The sequence below is a fragment of the Ambystoma mexicanum genome, chromosome 4q, assembly GCF_040938575.1.
Source record: "Ambystoma mexicanum isolate Mex_15411 chromosome 4q, UKY_AmexF1_1, whole genome shotgun sequence".
Taxonomy (NCBI): domain Eukaryota; kingdom Metazoa; phylum Chordata; class Amphibia; order Caudata; family Ambystomatidae; genus Ambystoma; species Ambystoma mexicanum.
In genome coordinates, this window is record NC_090928.1 from 394,597,342 (window position 1) to 394,624,708 (window position 27,367).

The 27,367-nt window shown below is 47.7% G+C and overlaps 1 protein-coding gene across 1 annotated transcript in view; it reads left to right on the top strand.

Annotated features, from left to right (window-relative positions):
* RYR2 (ryanodine receptor 2) overlaps positions 1-27,367 on the top strand; it is a 3,854,281-nt gene that overhangs the window by 140,120 nt on the left and 3,686,794 nt on the right. The window lies entirely within an intron of this gene.

Below are 27,367 nucleotides of genomic sequence, written 5' to 3' on the forward strand. Positions count from 1 at the left end.
CGGACAATGGGAACATATGAAGATGGTGAGTTCTTAGCGAGGAGACCCTGTCCATATTTGGTTGTGGGACATCCTTCATTTTGGCAGCCAGGAATGAACTTGGGCACTATTGTTGGCAGCACTGGAGCAACCATGTGGCAGCATGTAGCGTGTGGCAGTAACGGGTGGCAGCATCTAACATGAATGAATGGGGGGCAATTAATTGACAGTTACGAGGCCCAAGCATAAGCTTTCATTTGGCTGATGGGAAACGTTAGAGGCGGGGTTATCCAGCTCGACCCACCAAATGCTCTATTGCGGCAGGTTTTCAAAACACCAGCAATGCATATGCCTGAGAAAAATGTGCAAATGATGAATTGGGAGGTTATTTGCATATTTTGGGATCTTTCTGAAAATGAAAGTGCAATGTACAAGTGAGTAGGCTGAGGAGCCTGTCCTCCACTAGAGAAAACGAGGAGGAGCTTTCAATCAGCAGATGGGCACACATGACCAGGCCAATGTCATTGGGCAAGCTGCATGTCCTGGGGTCAGCGTGTTGCACGTAATTTCCTGTTCCTGTCCTATTTCAGGGCTCCGCCTTCAGAGCCTTCTTCCTGATTATTTGTGCACGCTGCAATCTCATGGGCTTTCCCATTGGAAGCTGAATCTTGCTCTCTTTAGCTCCTCCTTCATCACCCATCTTTGTCCGGCCTCTTCCGGCGAGGCTTGAACCATCTGTGAATTCGCTGTGGGGCCCACCGTTCGAGAATCTCACTGAAGCTGCCTGACACATGAGTCATCCACTTACACTGGTAGCTTTCTTATTGCATAATACCGGCCAATCTATTCAAATTACAGTTACAAAAATGTTTAGGTAAGGATTCTATATTTTGAAACCCCTCCTGCATGCTGTCTGTGGCATATGCACTTTATCTGAATAAATGGACTTCTGCCTCAGTGTCAAACTGATTGCAAGTGTTTGTTGCTCGATCTTGTGTCTCTTCTTGCTCTCTCTCCAGTCCTCTTTCTCTTTCTCAGTCTCTGACGAACCTCTCTTGGTGCTGCCTCAGTTTCATCCGTTGTCCTTTCTCTATCTCATCCTTTGTTCTGCCTCCCTTCTCTTTGTGCCATCTCCCTTCTTGTTTGAACACGCTGTGTTGCTTTTCTCTTTCCTCCCCTCTCTTGTTGGTAGTGCAGGCTGCCTGGCGTGCTGTCTCCCTTCTTGTTTGCAAACTTGGTGGCGTTTTTCTATTTATGTACTCCTCTCTCTTGTTGGTAGTGCAGGCTGCCTGCCGTGCTGTCTCCCTTCTTGTTTGTAAACTTGATGGCGTTTTTCTGTTCATTTCCTTCTCTCTCTTGTTGGTAGTGCAGGCTGCCTGCGAGGCTGTCTTTCTTCTCATTCCACCCTTTGGGATGCCATCCTCCATTGTCTTACTTTTTTCTTTGCTGTTTTTATCCTTTCTCCCTCTCTCGCTTTATTTTCCCTCTTCCTCCTTCCCTCTCCCTCTCCCTCTCTCTCTATTCCCCTATCCCTCTCTCAGTTCTCTCTCGCACTCCCTTGGTCTCTCTCTCTCTCTCCTCTTTTTTGCTGTCTTGATTGACCTTTTGCTGTCTTGATTGGCCTTTGTGCTGTGCTCATCTCTCTCCGCTCGCCCCCCCCCACCCCTTCTCGAGTGCAGCTCCCTGTCAGGTTGCCCACATCGTTGTGTGGGCGGACCCCTGTTGGGTCCCACAGGACATGACGTCCCGGACGTGACGTCAAGGGAAGGGGGGAGGGACGAGGGCAGGTTCAGCAGTTCCGCCGATGTAGTTAATAAAGTAAGTCGCGTGAAACTCCTGGCTCCCGCGTGTTATTCCGGTGTGAGCAGGATCATCGGCCTGGGTCCGCTTCAGGGCGACGCGGAGACCCAACATTGGCGACGAGCGGGCACAGACCCCGCAGGCGCCGTGCCGAGGTCTGCGGCCGAGCAGGTCAGCGCGTCGGCGCACCTCGGGCACGGCTGCCGACTCCGCGCAGCCCCGCCTCCCGCATGACAGAGGCCTGGCATTCGGCCTGCAGAAGTACATAAATCACGGGTGGGCCGTGTGAGCGCGGCCCCGGCTCCCGTGTGACACAGCCCACAAGCCGGGACACGGGCGCTCCGGAACCGCTGAGGCACTCGTTACGAGCGGCTCCGCCTCCCGATCACGGGTGCGCCGTGTGAGCACGGCCCCGGCTCCCTTGTGACACAGCCCACAAGCCGCACAAAGGCGCCCACGGGACACGGGCGCTCCGGAACCGCTGAGGCACTCGCTACGAGCGGCCCCGCCTTCCCACACGCGGGTGCGCACGAGAAGACGTGTCGGCGCATCTGGCATACAGCAGGAGACGGGGGAGTAGAGCAGGACAAATTCCATACACCACGGCCGCGCAGCCCGCGCGCGCCAAGCAACAAGACCACACCATGAGGAAGCGATAACGTGGGAGGAAACAAAACACTTCACAGAGCAGAAAAGTCGCTGTCCCAGCACAGCCTAGACGCTACAGCATATCGACGCACAAATCTCTTACTGCTGCGCAGTCATGTCGGACACAGCGACCACCCCAGCGTCCTCCTCAGGAGGAGCAGGACAGGCATCTGGAAGCGCTGACACAGCACAGGACAACAACCAGCATGCACACCAGGAAGGAGCAGCCCAAGTCATGCACATGCCCAACCCATTTGAAATCAGAGACACCTCCAACCTGGGGCCCAGATGGAACATATGGTTACGAGACTTCAAGTTCTACACAGGGGCCATAGGATTGACGGACGACACGAGGCTGAAAAATACACTGTTCATGGCAGTGGGACCAGCGATAAGAGACATTGCGGGGGAGTTGCTGAACGTAGACACCATCACATATGGGGAGCTACATGCCAAGCTGTCCGAATACTTCGCACCACATACAAACGTGGATTATGAGCGCCACATGTTCCACACAACAAGACAGGATAAAGGGGAATCCATAGACAGTTTTGTGATGCGACTACGCATCAAACTGAAACATTGTGAATTCCACAAGTACTCCAATGAAGAGGCCCTCAGGTCCCAAGTAATAGCTGGATGCCTCTCACAGCCTTTCCGCAAACAACTTTTACAGAAACAACGGTCACTAGAAGAAATCCTGGCGCTGGCCCGCATGGAAGCAGCGGTGGACTTGCAACTGGACAGCCTTGGCAAAGTGTCCATACACCAACCCAGTGACAACGCTGAAGCAATCAATAAGCTATATACCCACCCAAGTCAGACCAACAAACACCCCGATGCCACATGTTTCAAATGTGGCTATGAATATCCACACACTGGCACATGCCCGGCCATAGGACAAAAGTGTGCCGCGTGCGGGGGAATGGACCATTACAGAGCCATGTGTAAGAACGCCCCGATCCACTCAACACCCAAACACCGCTACCAAGAAAGGCGCAGGCCCACACCACAGAGCCCACCCAGGCCGGCAGCGGACAGCGAAAGGCGGCGTGCCAGGAAAGAAGAAGGAGACCGCAGAAATCGATACACACGCAAAGACAAACGGTCATCTGAGGACACTAGAAGATCACACAGGCGGCGTTTCGTAAGGTACGTGGAGACACGATCCCCCACCAGTACAGACACCCTCTCGTCAGAGGAGGACCAGAGAAGGAAAGGGTACGTGTGGGCCCTACAGGACAACACGGCGGCCATCCAACACAGCCCCATCTTGACACTCCAAGTAAATGACACACCACTGAAGTTTCTCGTGGACACCGGAGCGACGGTCAATATCATCAGTGAAAGCGCATATCAGTCCTTGACCACCCTGCCAAAGTTCCGAAAAGCCACAGTTGACATATACCCCTATGGATCCAGGACACCCCTGCCATGCAAAGGCATGATCACAGCCAGATGCACACACAAAGGACACTCGGCGAAGATCCCACTGTACATCCTAGACACAGAAGCCAACATCGGGTGCATACTGAGCTTCCGGACAGAGGTGGACATGGGACTGGTACACATCTTATACCAGTTGATGGCCCACAAGTACTTCACTAAACCGGACTCAATTGAACAATCATTCCCTAGACTCTTCACCGGCCTAGGCAAACTACACAACCGGAAAGTACACCTCCACATCAACCCTCAGGTCAAACCGGTGGCCCAACACTACTGAGGCATCCCGTTCAATATCCAGAGACAAGTAGAAGAGGAGTTGACAAGCTCATCAAAATGAATGTTATAGAACCCGTATCAGGCCCGACGCCATGGGTATCACCCATCGTCCCCGTCCCGAAGAAGTCACCAGAAGGATCCATACGGCTATGCGTCGACATGCGCAGAGCCAACACAGCCATTGAAAGGGAGCGACATCAAGCGCCCAGAATCACGGACATGATTCACCTCCTCCACGGGGCGAGGATCTTCTCCAAGTTAGACCTCACAAAAGGCTACCACCAAATTGAAATAGCACCGGAATCCTGTTACATCACCACATTTGTCACTCATCTCGGCCTGTTTCAATACAAAAGGCTCAGTTTTGGCATATCCTCGGCCGCCGAGATCTTTCAGGAGGAGATTCACAAAGTGATCAGGCACGTCCCCAACTGTCTGAATTATTCGGACGACGTCCTAGTATACGGCAAGTCACAGGAAGAACATGACCTGGCACTGCACAGAGTATGTCAAGCGCTAGACGACGCAGGGCTCACCCTAAACAAGGCCAGTGCGAGTTCTCCAAAGGATCGCTGAGGTTTTTCGGGCACATCTTCTCAGATAAAGGCATGAGACCCGACCCGGAGAAAGTGGAAGCCCTCAACTCAGCCACGCCCCCCGCAAACACTACCGACCTCAGATCGTTTCTGGGACTGGCCAGCTACTGCTCCAGGTACCTTAAAGACTATGCCACAGTCAGCAATCCCCTATGACTACTCACCAGGAAGGACACGCCGTTCACGTGGTCGAAGGAGTGCCAAGCAGCGTTCGTAGCGATACGAAAGGCCATCACACAGGCAGAGGACATGGCATATTTTGATGCCAACCGTGACACCGAGCTGATAGTGGACGCCAGCCCGGTGGGAGTAGGCGCCATATTGACACAAAAAGACCCCAAGGAGCCACGGACCACGCACGTGGTAGCATACGCCAGCAGGAGCCTGACGACCACAGAACAGGCATACTCTCAGGCGGAAAAGGAGAGCCTCGCGGTCGTCTGGGCTTGCGAATACTTTCATCTATTCCTATTTGGCAAAGAGTTCACCATCATCACGGACCACCAGGCACTACTCACCATATACGGCAGCCCGAAGGCCAGGATGCCACCAAGAATTGCCAGATGGGGCCTCCGCCTACAGGACTACAGATTCATCATACAACACTGGCCAGGAAAGGAGGAAAACCCAGCGGACTATCTCTCCCGGCATCCCATGCCCACGACGGCGTCTCAACCGTCCATAGCGGACGCGTACATAAATTACATCATACACCACCTACAACCACTTCCGGTAGGGTGGCTGGAGCTGTCCATCCAATCAGAAGCAGACCCAGCGCTGCGAATTGCCCGGCACTGCCTACAGGTGGACAAGACGGCCCTCATGAAACAGCAGGCCAGAGGTGAATCGGATACCACGAAGGAAGACATCAAGTGGCTGGATCAAGTCCGCGACGAGTTGACCGTGGTGGAGGATAACGTCATACTAAAAGGCTGCAAGGTCATCGTCCCGAGAACGCTCCGGGAGAGGATAATACACCTAGCCCATGAAGGACACAGGGGCGTAGTCGCCACAAAGCGCCTCCTTCGCCAGAAAGTCTGGTTCCCTCAACTTGATCGCCTGGTGGAAAATATAGTGGGCAACTGCCACGTCTGTGCGCAAGTGGCACCCCCGCCACACCCGAACCCATTACAATCCTCACCGCTACCAAACTAAGTGTGGGAAGAGCTGGCAATAGACTTATTCGGACCACTGAATAACGGGACACACGTGGTCGTACTCATGGACGAACATTCAAGATATCCGGACGCCCAAATAGTAGAGAGCAGCACCACAGCATGTGTCATTCCAGTTATCGACAGGATGCTCTCTGCCTATGGCATCCCCAAGATCATAAAGTCCGACAACGGTCCCACATTCATCAGTCAAGACTTTCAGCAATTCGCAAAATACATGGGGTTTCAACATCGACGCATAACCCCCCGATGGCCACAGGCCAACGGCATGGTCGAGAGATTCATGGCCAACATAAAGAGGACCCTACAAATAGCCCACGTGCAAAACAAGCCATTCGAACAGGCCCTTAATCAACTTCTACGAGAATACAGGCACACCCCCCACAGCACGACGGGTGTATGCCCGGCAGACCTGATGGTCTGAAGACCGATCACCACGCGACTACCTGAGGACCCGAGACCACAAGATCCAACACCGCTGGAACAAGAAGCGCAAGCAAATGACACCGCGAGCAAAGCGAAAACAAAAGAGATCACAGACAGGAAAAGGAGGGCTCGGGAGAACATAATACAACCAGGAGACGAAGTATGGCTAAGACAACCCAAGAACAGGAAAGAGGAAGCCACCTTCGCACCCACACCGCTGGTCGTGACACACAAGAAGGGTTCTATGGTCACTGCACAAAGAGATGACCACTCAACGATAACCAGGAACAGCTCGCACTTCAAACGAGTCAGACTGGCTCCAGCAGGCCAAAGGACCTGGGACAGAGATAGCGATGAGGACAGACCACGCGAAGAAGCATATCAGGGAGACGGAGAAGAGTCAGAAGGCGAAGCGCCCCGCTCCCCACCCGCCAGGGATGAACCGACCCCGAGCAAGGCAACACGACCGCAGAGGAGTCGTATGAAGCCGATGCGACTCATCGAGGAGATGGGGTAAGAGGGGAGCCCCTCAACTAACCTGTTAAAAAGGGGGGAGATGTCAGGTTGCCCACATTGTTGTGTGGGCGGACCCCTGTTGGGTCCCACAGGACATGACGTCCCGGACGTGACGTCAAGGGAAGGGGGGAGGGACGAGGGCAGGTTCGGCAGTTCCGCCGATGTAGTTAATAAAGTAAGTCGCGTGAAACTCCTGGCTCCCGCGTGTTATTCCGGCGTGAGCAGGATCATCGGCCTGGGCCCGCTTCAGGGCGACGCGGAGACCCAACACTCCCTTTCCTTGTCTCGCGTTGTTAGCCGACACTGCGCACACGCACCTGGACGTACATGCATTATCTTGGACACCTGCATGCACGTGCCCGGGTTGTATCAAGAAAGCATGAACATGGCCGTACTGTTACACACACGTGGTTATTTTACGAATAACAAACAGCAATGTATTCTGAAAATAGAGGGATTTCTTGTGGTAGACACCATACCGCAAACATATTCCTTGGTTTCCCATGAATAGTTTAAGCACCCACCCACATTTTAAGCGCTGCCTCTGGTCGTAAAACCCTCTTTGTGGGCACTGAGGGGTTAAGGTTCTAGCGAGCACGGGAGAATGTACACTTCACCTCATCTGCTATCCGCACCTGCCCCCCACACTTTCTGCCCCTCCCCATCCCTTGCACCATGCTTGACCCCCACACCCACAGAGTCAGTCTGCGTGCATGGGCAGAGGCAGCCTTTAGTGGCAGCACGGTTGTGAGGGATGGTAGGAGAGCTGGCTGGGAATATGGCAAGTGTCAGCCATAACCCCACCTCAGAGCACTCAGGGGGCTGGAACAGTGAACGCGGTTCAGTAGATGCAAGATGGCGGTGCATTTGATGGTCTGTGCTGCTTCCTGTGCAAATCCCTGTGACACACTGCACCACAATAGACACAGGAGTGGTAAAACTCCTGTACACCCAGGACCAGGCCTAGGAATTGTGGGGCCATGTGCAGCAAAGTATTTGGGGGGGGGATGCTTGATTTGCATACGATTTCACTGCCTGTGATGCCACTTCCGGTGTTGTCATCACTCTAGCCTGATCTCGGAAGGATGGCACTTGAGGGATTGCAACCTGTGATCAGCAGTTCAAACATAAACCTCAGCAGTAGGCACATTAACCTAATGGCTATCATTGCCGAATGAATATGGATTTATTGCGCACTGTGTAGAAAGGCACTTTCTTGTCGTCCACCTGCACCTTTACTCCAACACACACACATAGAAGCTTGCTGTTTTTGTGCTAGACTATGTGCTATGCAAGATTCAATAACATAGCATAACAGGGCATAGCAAAGAGTTTCACTCATTCTCCTGTGGGGCAGTACCCTGAATGGCCCATGTCACTTTGGTAAAGCAAATGAGGTGATGGCTGGAAGGCTTTGAATTAATCTTTACCTCTGGCATGGCTCTGGGCAACCCTCCAGACCATCGTTTTCACCTGCGAAGCCATTACAAAAGGGGAAAGACCATATGCAAGTCAGGCTTGTAATGGCTTGGCAGGCGAAGAAAGATGGTCTGGAAGTTTGCCCATAGCAATTCCCGAGGTTGAGATTAATTCTAAACCATTGAGCCATTATCTCTTTTGTTTTGCTGTAGTCATCCTGATTGGGACGGGTATGCCCAATCGTGGGTCCCGTGCCTGCTGGGCCTAGAGACCCAAGCTACACCTCACTGATGAAGCCCAACAAGGCCGAAACATGTTTGGGGATGCTTGTAATCTCGTGCAGAAGGGATGTGAGAAAAGCAGTTTTGGCTGCAGTGCCCGTTTTGGGGTGGGAGCAAGCCTGATTTGCATATGGGCTTCCCCTTTTGTAATGGCTTGGCAGGCAAAGAAAGCTAGCCTGGAGGGTTTCCCATGCCAATGCCCGAGGTTAAGATTAATTCTAAACTTCCAGCTACCGCCTCTTTTGTTTTACAATGCCACTTTAGTGCCCGGCAGCAAAATGGAAACACAGTTAATGACGGCTCTACTGAGGCCAGTCCTCTGTACTAAAAGGGATTACGTTATTTTCCCAGGATCACACACTGTGGTTAAATAGTGAAGCTGGGATTTTACAATTCATGCACTTGAACACATGCCTTCTAAACTCCACTTGTTTGAAATATTTAGATTTTGGATTTCAAGACCTAAAATAATGCTGTTTAATATAGCAGCTCTATCCAGTGTCCCATGGCTATGCGCTAGAAAGCCACCCAGTCCTGTTTATGCTCGGAATTCTCTGACTTGTAATTACCCAGGGGTCAAATGGGTAAGAAAAATACTGCAAGTCCCAGAATCCAAAGGGTAAAAAATGAGACTATATGACTTCATGTGTGGCCACAAGAATACTTGAGAAATGTGAAAGTTTACTTGCAAAATACACATCTCAAAAGAAGACATCCTTACAATATGTAAATTCTTAGAGAAACATTTTCAGCCAAAAGGCTATTGTTTTTAGCTTCATAATCCACATGCTGACTGGAAAACTAGAAATCCCATAATGCAAAATAATACTAGCCGGAAAAATAATTTTTTAGAACACTGCTTTAATCACTTTGAGAATTACAGAAAACAAGTTGAGTAACATCACTTGGATGAATATTACCTCTTTCACAAACTTCCATAGTGCAGTTGTGTATGGTGTTAAGAACATTTATCAACTAATGCAAAGCATTGCATCTTGACTAACGTTGAAAAGGGGGCTTGCTCCCCTTTGGCACATGTTTGGGCATTTGGCACTGATGGGAACCCTATTTGTTAGGTAACAATCTGTAAGGGGTCTTTGCAATGGAAAGGTCCCACCCATCATTGCCAAATGCCTAAACATATGCAAAGCAAAAGAGCACTCCGAACAGGACTAAAAATGAAGGGGTAATTGCAGGTAGTTTAAGGGCTGCCAGCACCCCCTCCAAGACGCTGTGTGGACAGAAACAATTGGGATGCACCAACAAGCCCAATTACAACTACTAGGCTCTGCAAGACACCAGCACTGGAGATTTTCAGAGGCTGACCCTCTTTCTGCCGGAGGGTCAGCTTTTGCACAGGCACTCATGAGTGTTAGGCCGAGTGCAACTGCACATGCTGCACTTGCCTTGTGCCAGCCCTGCATACATCGATGCATACCTGTCTCATGCAGCACAGTGGTAAGATATGCGACTGTAAACTGCGATGAACTGGGTGGGATACAGTTGCACAAGTGCAGCGACTCAAAACTGGTCATTGATTTGGTGTCCGGAATCTTTTCTGTATTATGAAAGATGTGCACTTGTATTCTGCTGACACCACCTGCTGAACGTGATAACCTGACAACCGCCTCACTCTACAACAGCACCCTCCGCCTATCTTTAGACATCAATCAACACATAAATCACAAATGGGTGTCACCTACACTAACTATGCAGATGACACCCAGATCCTCCTACCCCTGACAGGAGACTACAACAAGGACCTTGCTCTTATCAATAAAATCTACCTCATCATTCAGGCCTGGATAGGCACTCACGGTCTGTGCCTGAACGATGAGAAGACCGAGTTACTCCTTTTAGCCTCTCCTGCCAACATGAATAAACTGAGCAACGAATACATATCCTTTAACATTGATGGTAATGACATAAAGGTGGCTAATGAAGTAAAAAACCTTGGGTTTTTACCTAGGCTCCTCCCTGAGTCTGCGCACACAGGTTAGTGCAACAGCCTTGACAACAGCATACACTTGCAAGCTTATTCATTCTTGAAAACCCTTTCTCTCGTCAAAAAGCTGTATCACCGTAGCTCGAGCGCTTGTTGACTACGGCAGTGCACTTTACCTAGATGCCAGTCAATATATCAACAACAAACTACAGATCTTGCAGAACAATGCCCTCAGAACTTCCCAGGATATCTCCAGACGGCAACACATTTCAACTACTAGCCGTAATAACAACTGCCTTTCTATCCAAGAAAGAATTCAGCTCAAAACAGCTTCCCTGACTTATAAATCCCTCAACAACACTGCCCCACAATACCTGGCAGAAAGATCCATTATAAACAACCCCATTAGACCCACTAGGACGTCTAATACTGGCTGCCTAAGGGTGCCGAGGTACAAATCAAAAAGAGCATCGGGTAGCAGCTTCCCAGTTATGGCTGCCCAGCTATGGAACTCCTTTCCCCCAACACTACGAATAGACCAATCCTTCTACAAATTCAGAAAAGACACCAAACAATGGCTGATCTCCAAAGACCCACCACAGCAGACCCCTAATTCTATCCATGTATAGTTACTCTGTACCTGGTTACTCCCACCTCCTCGCCTACAGGGACTGACTGAGCATTCCCCCCTGTGTTATATGACAAGGGGCCTCCTCGCCTGCAGGATTGACTGAGCATTCCCCCCTGCGTTATATGACAAGTGGAGTATATACCCTCATCTCTTACATCCTATTCCCTGCCTTTACCCCCCACTTGTATCTACACGTAAGGATGCATCTCTCGCCAGTAATGTTGTATTTCGTATGTACATACCTTGCCTCCAGTTTAAGTTGTGTATCGTTATGGATGCACCATGCCTTTTGTGTAATTACTGTGTGAACGGCCCATTTTGTAACCATGAATATGCATATTCTTGTAATGTGCCCAGATACCTCCGGGTGTGGTGCGCAATATAAATAAATAAACAAACAAACAAATCAAGCACTGGTGAAACCCTACAACTCCATCACCCACCCCTGCCATCTCACCATACACTACACCAGGGTTGTCAAACTCCAGGCCTCGAGGGCCAGAAATATGTCAGATTTTCAGGATATCACTCATTAATATTCATGAGATACATTTGCATACATTGATTCTAAACGTATGTACATTTCATCACATGAATATTAATGAGGGATATCCTGAAAACCCGTCAGGATTACAACACCTGAGGCCTGGAATTGGACAACCCTGCACAACCCTGCACTACACACTATCCTGCGTGCAGGAGATGGCTCTGATTTGCTGAACATCAACAGTCAGCCCAGAACTAGTGCATGCCCCACGCAAAGCGCACCCACATACGGGCAATGGTCAAGCGGTGCCCGCCTTGCACAGGTGACATAATAGCAACCTCTGCTCCCACAAACCAACCCACCAGCCCACCTTTTTTACTTTCAGGGCCCAAAGTGCCAGGGGGCCATGCAAATGAAAATTACTGTACCATGAGAAGACCCAGTAGCAGAGCATCACACAACACATGATGCGCGTTGGCAGTCTGCCATGATAACGGGCTGTCATTCTGCTTAAAGGGAATCAATCTCACGGCTGTTTTCAATCAGTGTGATGTCACTACTGTACTAATTGAGTATATGTGAAGCAGTTGTGGTGTCACACCTCTGGATATTGACTTGTGAGCACATCATCTGCCTTTTGGCGGATGTAATGGCCAATACCGAAGTGGTGGGTAATCATTTATTTACCATGACAGTCTATTAAATATTATCGCCTCATCACGAGTCTGGCAGTAACCCTTAAATGGCATTTAAGTGTCCGTCAAATCAAAGGGTTTGGCAGCATTTACCCCCAGCTCTGAGCTGGCGGTAAATGTGCTGTGAATTTGCTGATTTTCGGCGCAATTACTGCATGGTAACACTGCCAATGGTAATTGCGCCGAAAATTCCCTGTTGGGCTCAATGGGGAATGAGGAATTCCCGAAAGGGCGCAATGGCGAATTACCGTTCTGCTAATAGCGCCTGGGGGCTTTGATTTCTTTAGTTGAGCTGAATCAATTGTTTGATAACCCATGCGATATGCATGCATCTTGAAATCCCTAGATCACCTCTTCAGCCTTCCAGGCCACAGCGCCTGCTATTCTCCTGATGGGTTCATGTGGGAGATGTGGGCGGGGCCAGACTCCAGTCTGCATCAGTCTTGGAAGGCAGACATTTGCACTTGGACCTTTGTGCCACATCACCTTCCAGCCTAAGGCCACACAGTAATGGCGTTTCTGTTATATTAAATGAAAGCTGCAGTGTTCATCTACCCAGGCAGCCACACGTGTCCATTTCCAGGCGCTGGCTCCAGACGGGCACGTAGTGCAAGGCGTGCTTTAATCTGCATCGGGAAAAGGTCAGTGTTTGGAGCGGGAATAACTCACATCCCTTAAGGGTCTCTGGGAGTATTTGCAGATATTGTACCATGGAAAGCTTTTAAATAGAAAAAGGCCACGAAAACAAGCACACAGCTGTTACCATGGGAATTAATTATATATTAGGCCGCCGGTTGATAACAATGCTGTGAGCGGTGAAGGTCGCTTTCTGAATACTTAAAATCTTCTGGGTTCTATTTTACGAATGCACTTGTATATGGACCCCCTTTCTAAGTATATATGAGTTTGCCTAGAGATTGAAGTCTATAATCCGGCTTTTTATATTTTCAGAACTGCGGCCATACTGCCTACCGACCCATGGTATTACAGAGCATGCGCACACAGAAAACAGGGCGGCTGGTCATTTGCATGGGGGGGTGCCTGCATGCACACACAGAATCCATATTTCCAATGCATACATTTATATTACATGTGCAGTCCATAGGCATTGTGGCAGATGCTGAGTGCATCCCGAGGGTGGGCCTTGTGCGGTGAAAAGGGGGCCGTGAATTCGCTATACAGGGCTGAAGACAATGACTACACCTGAACGGTTAACCGAGGAACACTCGGACACAGGTACTACCGTATCGGGCTCCCGGCGTGCTCTGCCGTGGTACAGGATTGCCCCTTTATTACATAACACGCGCGATGGCAGAACTTTGCCGTCGCACCACGTGACCACATCACACCACCCCCAAAGAGTTGCTGGGGGCACTCCTTTGTAAGCATGGCACCCACGCAAATTGGCATGCTTCAGCCATGCAGCACTCGAGCACAGGGACCAAGCAATGAGTTTGCCTGCTGCACTGCTGCTCTGCGGTGTGATGCCGCCATGTACAGCACCTGGGCACGGGAACAGCTTTTTTTGTTGGTAACAGTGCACAAAGTGCAGGTGGGCAGACCAATACTGATGTCCCAGGAGTAGAGGCTCACTGCCCATGGTACCTCCATGTGACACCCATCCCACATCCAGAGGCACCTGTTATGGTGCTCCCAGAGCAACAGCGATTAATATGACACTAACCCGCTGCCAAGTGCTTCAGTGATCTCTTCTGCTTTTCTATACCACCACCCCTGCAGTTCCAGCAGCATAGAATGCTCAGGGTTGCTGGCTGGTGATGCTTTCGCTTGTGGCCATCTTGCGGGCGGTGTCCTGGCAACACTATTGGTTTTCTTTGTTTTTTCATTAGTGTTCCCAGTTGGTTAAGATGGACTACTCAATTCTTCCGTGCTGCATGCCGCGTGCCGCAGTACACCGCATTTCGGCACGGCCAGTTCGGCACGAGCAGTCCCGCGCAGGGATCTTTTGGCCCCAGCACTTTTCGGCGCGGCAGTTCAAGGATTTTAATTAAATTATAAAATGTAAGTATTAATGCTATCAAGAACCCTGGCCTGCAGGGTTGCAAGACCGACAGGTAACCACTAGACTGTGGAGATCCTATCAATCTCGTTTCCACCAGTTACTTCTTTTAAGGTGGGTCATTCTGAATATGTTACGCTTAACATAAGCAACCGTTGCAAGTGAAATCGGCAAGATAGCCATAGCCTTGTGGTTAACTGTTTAGTTTCGTAATTCTGTATGCCTGAGTTTGTGACCGCCCTAAAACGATATATGTATGTATGTATATATATATATATATATATATATATATATATATATATTTGTTTTAATTAACATTGCAATTCCAATGCAATGTTAATTAAACTTTAGCCAAACTGGCTCCTGTGGCAAGACGCCAATGCCAAATCGGCCGGCGTCGAAATGTCCTGCTCCGGCGTGCCTCTATTAATGGACATCATGGAAGTTTCACACTTCAGATTATAGCTGAGGCACGTGATCAAGCCCTCGAGTGAGAGCGACCTGCACATCAAGAAGAGGATGGCGGACAGCTTTCCTTGGCACATTCCTCGCACTCAATTAATTTGCTGATATTGATATTTTATTTCTATTGCGCTAATACACAAGTGTTTCAGAGCGCGACAAGGGAAGGGGAACACGGGAGAAAACAACAATCTTACTAGGCCCAGTGACATTGAGAACGCGCAAGTGGAGCAACTGAATTAATGATTTTCTGAAATCCAATTCTGGAAAATATCAAAAGATTTCTTATTCTTTATAATACATCTTCATGGTGCATTATGGTGCATTATATTAAGCAGACAAGCCAAATACTGTGTGCAACATCTTTCTGGCAGAGCACTTTTGAAAGCACTGAAACGACACAAATATTCAAAAAGGATATGCAAAAATCAAGGGGGGATGGGAGTTCAGAGGCAACTTGCTTGTCTTGAAAGCAACACTGAGCAGCATGGGCTCGATACCTGACCCTCTGCCCACCCACCCCCGTGCTTAGAGGCTGGCCTCTAAATTAAACATTTTAATTTTTAGTTTCCTTTAACTATTAAATTCATAAAATTCATTTTCTATAAAAATATGCCAAAAGAAGATTAAGTTCAAAATAAATTCCTCATCTCATGCCAATTAACTGCCTGATTCATGGAATTATTTTCCTGAAAAATGGAGATTTGTGCACCTTTCTGCCTGAAAATCTCCGTACTTCAAACAGGGATTTTCGGGCAGAAAGCCCCGCAAATCTGCGTTTTTCACACAAATAATTCCATGAATCAGGCTGTAAATGTTCCAAAGGACAAACGAGCATTCATAATTAATTTGTCTGCTAGTCGGTCAAAAAGAACATTCTCAGGGTCTGCAGTCAGATATTCTTGAACTACGACGTCTACCATGCCTCAAATAGACTCATACTGGCTAGGGCTGATGGGAGTTGTAGTCCAAAACACCCAGGAAGCCGAATGTTACAGGCTAAGGAAAAAGGAGCCCAGTGATTATGCCTAATGAAGACGCTTACCAAAGAGGCATGTTAATTCTGAATAAAATCACCAGAGATGTGGTAAAATGTCACAGTTCACTAGCACTCTGCTTTGTAACAGCGTGTATGTAGTTTGCTTTCAATGGGGAAGGCCAGGTTGTGAAATGCTTTGCCGCCATTCGAGGCAGAGTTCATAATTAGCTGAAATGTCAAAAAGGATGAGGGATTGAACGATCACTGCCTGACTTTACTATGGCCGGAGGATGATGGAAATGAGTTCCACATGTGCAAATAAAGATGTAATAAATGCCTTGATGTCTCATGATTGATTGCCGTCTCAAGGAAATAGAAGGACTATGATGTCAAAAAAACATAGCTTCTCAAGCTGGAGGGGGTAGCCTTCCCAGAATGTGTTAACTGCATCCCGAGTACTAGCGTAAGTGCTTTACACGTACCATCCAGGGATAGATAGTAGCGTAGCCTGAATAACACACAATAAATAATAAAATATGAAACTAACAATAAAAAACAAATTGTAAAATATATATTTTGAGAGAGATGCAACGATGTATAACAATTCATTGCAATAATATTAATTGAAATGTAGACTCCTTCATGAACTGATCATGTTTAAGTCATGCTATGTATAGTCAATCCCCAGCAATCCTGCCCTCCTGCGTGGACGTCCTTAAGACCCCAGCAATGCAACATTTCTGTCCACTAAGTCATCGTGGCTTTGTTGGCACATCGTTTCCTCTGGTGGGGTTTCCACATTTGGAATGCCACTTAAAGTGGGTAAAAAGCATGCCTGATTGCTAGGGGGGAATAGGAATCCAAGCAGGTCGTTTTGAGCACCTTAAAATGTCTCTTCTCGCCCCTGGCCCCCAGTGATTTTAGGCTTCCATTAACTCGATCCATTTAACATCAGCTCATGGCAGCATTATGACCAAAGTGTGGGGCCCAGGGTATAGTAGACACTCCTTGCACACGCCCCAGGATATGTTCCATCATTTCCATGTGTTAATATCCCAGCAAAAATATTGCGATACAAAAATATCACCTATGGCGAGACAAACTGCCATAAGTGACAATTGGCCATATGTACGGCGATATTTTTGGTGGCGATATTTTGTAGGGATACCGTTCCATCATGCCACACACTCGAAAATATATTTAAAACATATTTTTATCTATATTTGATTGCACTCTGTGTTAGTTTCCAAATAGGATTGCTTCAACTGATGTCAAAAACATATAGCAACTAACCGCACAGACACTCAAGTGCTATGCACTCTCGTCCAAATGACCTCCACACCCTGTTTGCTTTTTCCATGAACAATGTCTATCTCAGGGCCCACAGGGGCACATCATGCTTCAATCCCTTCGACTGTTATTGCAATATCAGTGACAAATGTTGACCAAAAGAAGCACTGGAACTGTGACTCCAGTGGAGGACAGAGAATGTAGGAAAGGAGCAACGTGAAACACATTTTTCCAGGGGTGTAGTCCTGCTGGTTGACAGCCAATTGAGTTGAAATAGATTTCAGTTTAGCTGTAACTGATATCCGGTGGTAAAGGGGTGAAGTGTGCTTTAACTTCATAAATCCCAATTCCGCAATGGTGAAAATGGTTGCAAAAAGTAGTGGCGCTGGTAAAAGTAAAAAAAAAAAAAAGAAGTAGTGGAACACTGCTCACGACTGTTCCCACTCACTTTGACCACTGGGCAATTTGTATTGTAGTCCCAGTGTAACAATGTTTCCAATTGGACTAGTTATCCTTTATGCTACAGGTGTTCTTGCCAAAAGGGGTGCCATCTACGAGCATTTACTCAACTTCATCAGTTCTCATTTACATGCTTGTAGCACCCCACAGAAATAAGAGCCCTTTTCAACCTTTCGAAAGATTTCACTGGCAAGTATTTAAGTTTACTTTGCTTAATTGCTCAGATTCCTGATTGACTCAAAACATTAGGGCTGGAAAAAACAATGCAGTTGTGAGATGCTTGTTCCCGATCGATAGCATAAAACCACGGTTGGCCGCGCGGCACGCGGCCTGCGCAGTAAGTATTGATTGTTGTCAGCAATTTGGAAAGTGCTCGCTTCACTAACTTCTGGAGGGGAGAAATAGAACATTTGAGAAAGTCTTCAGAGCTGTGATCATATTCCTGAAAGTATGGCCATTTTTCAGGGAGAGAGGACTGCCTCTGAATCATGCCCTCAATGACTCACACCACGGCTTTTATGTCCAGCTTCCGTTGCTGTGGAGGACACTGCGTACCCTCTGCCCTTCTCCTGAAAAGGTACATGCAAAGGTTTTATACATTTGCCTGATTGATCTTTAGTTGCACGGCTGCCTGTATGCATTACTAATTCCTCTTGGCGTATTTGGCATTTTTTAATTTGTATTTATTTGGTAGTTAGGGGGACACTTCCACTAGAAATGCTGTTCATAGGATACCCCACAGATGGCAACGGCAGGCCCTGATCAGGCAGAATTTTTTTTATTTGATTTTTATTTGGATTTATAAAGCGCCAGCGGCCCAAGAGCATTGTGGCGCTGTTACAGGATACTTATCTTGGACGAACAGACAGGTTTACATAGTGAACAAACAGTTTACATAGTGAAGCAGTCCTTTTTCATGGTGAGGATGACACACAGTGTAGATTAGGCTAGCAAGCAGAAGCACGTGGATCTACACCATGAGTCATCCTGAGGTGGGTGCTGGGCTAGCGGAAGAGTTGTGTTTTGAGTGCCTTGCAGAACAGAGTGATGGAGGGATATTTCCTGAGGGCAGGTGGGAGTGCATTCCAATTCTTGAGGGCTAGGACAGCAAAGCTGGAGCCACCTTCTTTAACTCTTCTGTATGTTGGAATCACTAGCTGGTTGCAGTTTTGGAGTTCATTTATGTCTGTTTGAGGTGGCTCTGTGAATGGTTGCTGATAGGTATGGCAGAGCCGTTTGGGATAGGCAGGAGTGGGTGATAGATAGAGTCTTGAAGAGGATGCGCTCTCTCACTGGGAGCCAGTGGGCGTTTTGTCTGGTCTGGGAGATGTGCTCTCTCTTGGAAATGCTAAGGGCTGCTCTTATAGCATTGTTTTGTATTTTGTATAGTTTGTAGTTTAGTCATGTTTTTGGATGATGTGCCTAGGAATAGGACGTTGCAGTAGTCTAGTCTCGCTCCCACGGTGGCATGGTATGGCATTTCTAGGTTATAAGGGTTGCATGGTTGAGAGAGATAATGCATATAAACATTGACAGGGGGCATTGGACCTCATTACGAGTTCAGTAAACCTGCATAATACTGTCAAATGGATTTACTGTGGGGTTAAAAGTGGTGGTAGGCAGTGTAAGTCCCCATTTTTTGAAGTCCATAGGACTCCATCGGGATTCCGTCGGAATTACCACCAGTGGGGAACCACTTCTGTGTAGAGGTAAACCTACCTTCCTACTGCCAAACTCGTAGTTCGGCGGCATGCTAATGTGGCGGTCACGCGGCAGTAACAGAATTACTGTGCTAGACTGGAGGTGTTAGATTTCCAGGAAATGGAGACGCAGTGGCTAGAGAGATAGTAGACCATCCAGTCCAGCGCGGCGTCCTTAAAACCAAAGAGGAGGAAGAGTTTGGAGGAGGGAGGGGTAATTCCCAGCACCATTGGAGGCTGAGATGTTGGATAGAGTGAGGATGCGGGAGAGGTGAGAGTGGGGAGCATTGGTCCGGAAGTTGGAGACATTTGCGACAGTAGTTTCAGTGGAGTGTTTACTCCAAAATCTAGAATGGAGGGGGTTGCACAGTGCACTCACCTCAAGTTAGTTAAGGTTACGGAGACAGACAACATGGCTTCCTGTGGATGAAGTACCACATGGGACATGGACATTTTGCTATCAAAGCACACACTGGCTTTTGGATTGCAGCATTTTAAATGAAGAACAGACCTTGATTCTTGCAATATAAAGTTGTGGAAGTTTACCTTAGATTCCCAAGAAAGTTCCACGCATTCATTTCATGATAATAACACTGTGGGAAACAAAATACTTCGCAGAAATAACTGTCCATAATGTTGCAATCCCACCTCTAGCAATTAAAACACTGAACGCCAATCAAAACAAAACAAATATTACGAATAGAAAATGGACTCTTAACTTAAACTCTCAGGCTGCATTTGGAAGGAAAACTCCAGGAAACGACTTGCAGCATGAATATAAAGCGGTTGGTTACCTTTAACACCTTCGCTTTGATTAGGCAAAATAAATGTCCGCTGGGCAATACTGCTAGTGGCATTGCAATTACACATTACACGTGACGGTATGGCATTACCTCTGGCGGTAAATACCACCAGATGTGAAAATACATCCAGTGAAACACATGTTTTCCTGCTTTTCCAACAGTTACACACCACCACCGGCGGTAAATACTACAGGGAATATTACTGCCACTAGTACAAATAGAGCTGGTCATGACAGATTTCAAGTTCAAGAGAAGGCACGAGGCTCCTACAGCACATGCCACTCCTCTAGCATCGCATGTGCATGTACTGGTCACACATGCCACATTCTTCACATGGCAGCAGCTAGTTATGAATGCCACCTTTAAGGCAAGGTAATAGCTGCTCTTATTTAGGGCAATAAATACAGGCATGGCCTGGCTGTATTTTGTTCAATAATGGGCATTGGAGGCGATAATACAATTCTTTTGGAAATAATATTACATTGGTGGCAAATACTGGTAGCAGGATAGAATGGGTGGTCCTGGCAGACGTTACTTTGAACGCCTGTGATGAGAAGTTCACCCCCCGCGTTTTTCTCACCAGCCTTTCTGTAATATGGATGCTATTATCATGTGCATCTCCCATTCCATCATTTCTTTCTCTCCAATGATCTTCAGAATTAAGAAGAATATTAATAAAATCCTTATTCAAGAATTAAACATAATATGTCATTAATCGAAGTGAAACTCAAATAAGCTGCAAAAAAATGACATTGTAAAAACAAAACTTCAGGAAAGTTGTCATTGGAAGCAGTGGACATACATGTGTCAGGGTGGTGACCCATATAACCCTATTGATCAGGGCATCAATGCTTGCATGCCAGTTGCTGTGCCTCTCGCTTGATCCGGTTGATTTGTTGAAGCATGACTTGTGGGGCGTTTCATCTGAACTCTTAACTGATACGCGCCTTGTGATGCTGGAGCTGAAGGCTGGTACTTCATCCTCAGCACCACGGCTGCCTCCTTGATCGTCTCTCGTCACACGTCAAAACCAACCTTTCCTTCGCTGCACTTTTACATCATCTGAGGCACGAGGTAGGATATTATGCATATTTACTTAAAAAGAAAGGGCCTCATTACAAATTCGGTGGTAATTTGATAGTAAATCCGCTCAATTACTGTGAAATTCGATTACCATTACTGCCGCTTGGCCCTGTGGAGTTACCACAGGACTACACGTGGTGGTAATTCCCCATTTTTGGAGTCCATAGGACCCCACAGGGATTTTTGGAGGATTTATAGCTGGCGGATTTACTGCATGGTAAATCCACTGAATTTTTGGCAGATTCACCTGCCGCTTTTTGCTGGAGGTCCATCCTCCACTGTACCTCCAAATTTGTTATTCGATGGTGTGGAAAAAATGGCGGTAATTCATTTACTGCCAAAAAAGTGGCAGTAACAGATTTACCACCACTTTTTATCTCCTCCACTGAACCTGTAATGAGGCCCAATGGGCCTCATTACAACAGTGGCAGTAAGGCAACAACGGCGCTGGTAGTGCTACCGGTGCCGTTGTTACCATGCTGCCAGATTACGAGTTCTGCTCGCGGGTGCCGCTCTGCACGCTTGGTCAGACCAGGCGTGCAGAGCGGCACCCGCAAGCAGAACAGGATGGTAGCAACGGTACCGTTGTGAACGGTACCGCTGCTACCATCCTCCCCATTCCCATTGAGCCATATGGGGGCTCAAATGGGAATGGGGACGTACCAGCTCTGGGTCCTGCGAAAGGGAAATGACTGGGCCCGCCAAGGTCAGAATGGCCCGGTAATTCCCATTTCGCAGGACCCGGAGCCGGAGCCGGACCCGAGTTTGGGGGTAGCCATGCCCTTATTAAGGGCATGGCTACCTCCAACCTCGTAATGAGGCCCATTGTGTTTTATGTGGCTCATTGGCCCTCATTCCGAGGTTGGTGCTAGTCATGGCGCTATTAGCGCCATGACTAGCACCAATACCGGTACCGCCACCGACGTGGTGGTATGGGGACTTACCGGTCCATCCCCATTTGAAATGCCATTCTCCATTCCCATTTGAGCCCCCATAGGGGAAGGCGGCAATAACGGTACGTGCTAAACCCAGGCATTAAAGGAAGGACCCGCAAGGGACCTCGGAATAGGGCGCAAAGGGATTACCGGCACCGGTGTCATTACTGGTGCCCGGTATCCCTTTGCGCCCGGGTCGTAATGACCCCCATTGCCTCATATCATTTTATCTCGTCATTTGTTGTTTATTTTTAGTTTTTTGCAAGAAGCTATGTCTTGTCTCTGCATCTTCAACCTTTTAAGTAACTTAAAACATACAAAGAAAGATATTATTTTATTACTTGATATGGGAACTTGTATAGACCAGGGTCGGTATCGGGGTCTTTCAATGTTTTTAAATGAAATGGGCTCCCACGGTTTGGGGGGCCCCCAGTGGCTCTTGACAAAGAAAGCTTTTGTTTTAATTCATATTTTTGGTCATAGTACATACATATGAATATACATTAAAACCATTAAAATCTGGCAAAATATTTTACAAACATACTGAGAAACTACGAACTTAGAAAGCTTAATGATGTTATTGGTGATTGAGGGTTTCATATCACCTGCTGCATGCTTTTCTTTGCTCTGATTGGAAGGGGAGAATAGACATGCCTCTACATAACCTGCGGCCACATGGCCCCGCCATTGCTTCCTCAAGGATTTTGCCAAAGGATCAAGCGCATGCTGACCTGTGGGCATTCACGTGTTCACTACGGAAGTCACATTCTTAGCCAGAGGCGTAGCCAGGATTGTCTAACAAGCGGGGCCTGAAGCTGATGTAGTTGGGCCCACCACAGTGACATTAACACCTGTAAATGCCCACACAGCGCTGCTGAGTGGGCATTTAGAGATTTTGGGCGGGCCTTGCCCGCTCAAGCTCTACCCTGTCTACGCCTCTGTTCTTAGCATTACATTGATCTCTGAGACAGTAATCCAGTAAGGAAGAATTTCCCAAGAATTCCCGCTGTTATTTCTGTTATTATATATTGATTGCATAATCAGATAAGTGCACCCGGGATACAAAATGACACAATTGAAACCGTTTGTGCGCCAAAACCGTCAATACTATTGATCCACTGCACTATTGTTTTTGAGAAGATAAAAAACGTAAACTACCCCACATCAATATATTTTTAATACTGACATATTGAGGGCGGGTTGGCAGCCAAAAGCAGGATCTCCCCATCCTTCAGCCAACACTTGTATGGTCGAAAAAAGCTGGCGGTACTTGCTTCCTCAAAAAAATTAGCCAAAACGGAGTCAAAAATAAGTTTTTTATTGAAACGGTTTATTGCACCATTGGTTGGCTCACTTGTCTACATCATCCAATAATATTATAACTTTTTGGAATGCATGGTGTGTGGCGGTCACTGCTAGCCAGCAAAGCCTTCAAAGAAGAAGTATTGCCCTTAGAAAAGTCTACTGGATGATCAATTAACCCCAGTGGTTAAAGCATTTAAAGAGAGTGGTATAAGGTAGATGTGAAACGGGCTTCTATTATGAGAGTCTGATGCTTTATTGATGCAGAATTGCAATTTTGTAGTAATTGTAAAGCCAGGACCTGTGAAAGTAGCACTCTGTTGAAGATGTACATTCCCTTATGGTCACTAATCATGAGTAAGTAGTCTTGAAAGACGACAGATATGCTTTTACTTCCAACTATATACAATTTGATATGTACTTATATAGCACAAACTGCTTCATTTTACATACACTTCCTAAAAAAAAAAGAATTGGTGTCCATAGACGTATAATGATAGTACGATGTTTGGTGTGATTTGGGAGGAAAAACAGGAAGGAAAAGCTGACATGAATCCAAAATCCAAAATATAATTGATCGGGGAGGGCGCTGTGACAAACTGCAGTGATGTCTTGATTCACACATTGCAATTAAAAGCTGTTAATCAAAAAGAACAATGATTTTAGCAATTAATTAATTGCACACTGCACTACTACAATCAAGCCAAGGACATTGGCACAAACTCAAAGTCATATTTGGAATCTTTGTGCTGCAGGAGAGGACAAATCGTGCATGCCTGAGTAAAACATTTAGAAAAATGTTTTACAATAAGTCTTCACAGCAAATATATACAACCCAGCCAGTAAATGACAAAAGGAGTACTGTGCATAATTTCTAGTTACAGAAGATAGAAGTTTGTAATATCTTGGTACCTGAAGCAACGCCAGGACCAGCAGGTAAAATACAAGTAGGTTTATTGTAGTATAGTTGCCAGGAACAACATTGGCATGTCCCCTCAAGCCAGCATAACTCTCAACTGTAAAACATAGAACCCAGCTTCAGAGCATAACATTCCAACACTACACTCACTCTGACCTCACAACATTCCATGTAACAGTGATGTCACCACCTCACCTCAGATACACATTACAACACCTCTCCCTCCTTTCACTTCTTGAACAAGGAGAAATTCCACTCAACCACCACTAACACAAAACCCCTACATACACGTGTGGCCAGCACGTAATGCACCAACTCACTAGACTCCACTGGCAACAAGAAAACTGCAACCCGGAGTTCACTTAAGACCCACGACACTCCAAAATTTAAGACACTAGGGAAATGTGCAATAACCACAAAGCCATGGCACAACAATACCTACATGGCACCCCAAGAAATACACAATCTAACTGCGCCACCAACCATTTGGACAACATTACCAACCAGTGTCAACAAAGACACCCAAATCCAACTTCAGAACAAACTCAAATTCTACTCCAATTCTACTCCTCCCTCTAAAACACAACAATGAGGAACCCAACACAATCTAATAAGGGCTAACTCCTCCCATGAAACAGAACTGGAAAAACCCTTGAGAAACAAAAACAATAAACTAGGCACTACCACCTGTTACAAGCTGCCCCTTGGAACGTAGGACCTGCCATGACCCAGCGTTCACAGAGATAAACTACCTAACGCGCCAAACACTCCGTGCACAAACATCCTTCCGCCCTAGTCTGCCCCCTAGGACACCAGGGCTGCCACCCCCGGGCATGAACCCAGCTCATCAAGAGCAACAACAAGCACACCATCCCTAGATCAGTCCACAACAGCACCCCAACAGGGCACCCCAACACCACAAGAACACTTAAGGAAACCCAATCCTAAGGATTGCAGAAAAACATCCACCTTAAACCATCACAATACGAGTTCACCACAACCCTAGGATGCCTAGTCCAGCCAACTGTGCCACCGCAGCACACACACACACCTTGGACCCTTGGTCCAGCCAACTGCACCACTGCAGCACACTCACTAACACCATGTACCCCAAGTCCAGCCAACTGCACGACCGCAGCACACTCACTAACACCATGGACCCCTGGTCCAGCCAACTGCACCACCGCAGCACACTCACACACACACACCTTGGACCCCTGGTCCAGCCAACTGCACCACCGCAGCACACTCTCAGTAACACCATGGACCCCAAGTCCAGCCAACTGCGTCACCACAGCACACTCACACCACCACTGAGGACACCCAGTCCCCACCACCTACACCAACGCAGGACGCCACAATGAATTAAGGACCCACCCATTCTACACACTGCAATGTTCACATCACGCACTGTATGCACACATGCAAATCACGACAGGCGGGCATACACATAAAAACATTGCATAAATATTCAAATACAATGACAATAACGTGCAAAAACGCACCATTGCGGTCAAAAATTACTGCAGAAATACTACTGAAAGATAACTATCAGTGCAGCAATTCATTACATCAAAAATCCTTTTGGCACAGAATAAAAATGCTGTCCTTAATACAGCATTTCAACCCGCAAGTACCCCCACCCACGAGTCCGTCCAAACCCAATAGTGGGAAACTCGACCTGCAAGAAAACATTGTTAACATTAACACTTTTCCTTTAGTACACACACAATGTTAAGACCATAAACCACTGGTCTCTACGGGCGAGTACCCCCACCCACAAGTCCAAATTCCCAAAAGTTCAGTCCCACCTGAAAGAAATAGGTAACACAAGAAAAACACAATGCAATTTTGGGAATTAATGCAACACTTCAAAAATCTCAGCCGCACAATATTGCAATTTGAACCATGACACAAAACCGCACATCCAAATACAATCATACACAACTTTCAGCACGCGCATCTACTCCCACTCACACGGGCCCATGCTATCCCTTATACACACACATCCACTAGAAACATACAGAAGGCCACTACAGAAAGACCGGACACCATACACTCTGGCATTACACACACAAACATGGATCAATGGAGTTCTGCTAAAATGCCAGCGTTCCTCCTCCTCCCGCGACTTAACTGCCAGAAATGGAAGTCAGTACCTTAAAAGTTCCGTACACCATAACGCAGTGCCCACGGATGGAAGTCGTCATCCAGTGTTCATATTCCGCCTTGACAAATGTCCCACATACAAATCCACAACACCGCCGGATGCCTACTTCGAGTTGCTTAGCCTTATAATTGCTGAGATCCACCTCTTCCCAGCATATGCGTTGCCGACCACAATTGCAACTCTCCTGGGCGATCAAATCGGTGACACATCCACACTGTTCCGACATCGCAGTTCCAACACGGACCGCACAGGAACAGGATTCTTCGCCAACATGCTTCTTGCGAGACGCCCTACACGCAGCACGTTCTGACACCATTTCTGATTTACTTCTGCGTTCCAACCGCTCGCGCTGGAACGCACAGGCAGACGTCATCATTCTGCCTGAAACTCTGTGGAAGACACAACTCAGTCACTCCTGCGTAGTGGCACCCTCTACAAAGTTCATAACGCTGGGGAACCTCTGACCCGACGTTCTCCTGTGCAGGGAACCCCCGACATCAGCAAAAGGGACAGCTCCTCACCAAGTTGCGATCCCTCGTGCGCGCTCCTTGCCCGCCGGAGACCATCCAGCAACTGACCCTCCAGGGCCAACGCTCTCACGCTGAGACACTACGGCTGAGATGCAAAGCACACTGCTCTCAGAGTCGGCAGGCGCCACACAACTCTGCACCAGAAGTTCACTCCTGCTTCAGCCTCTGTGCACACACAATGTGCGCCTCTCTGCTTCAAGGCGCTCCCCTGCCACACCAGGCAGGAGGCCAAAATGCGCTCCGGACATAAGCTCAGCGCAGTCCCTTCACCACAGCGCCGCCCAGTAAGGCGCCCCTCAGCGCTTCATGTCAACCGGAGGAACACTGTCCAGGGCACCTGTTAAGGCCCCCCTTCCGCTGGTGCAATAAACCAAGTGCCCCTCCAGCACCGC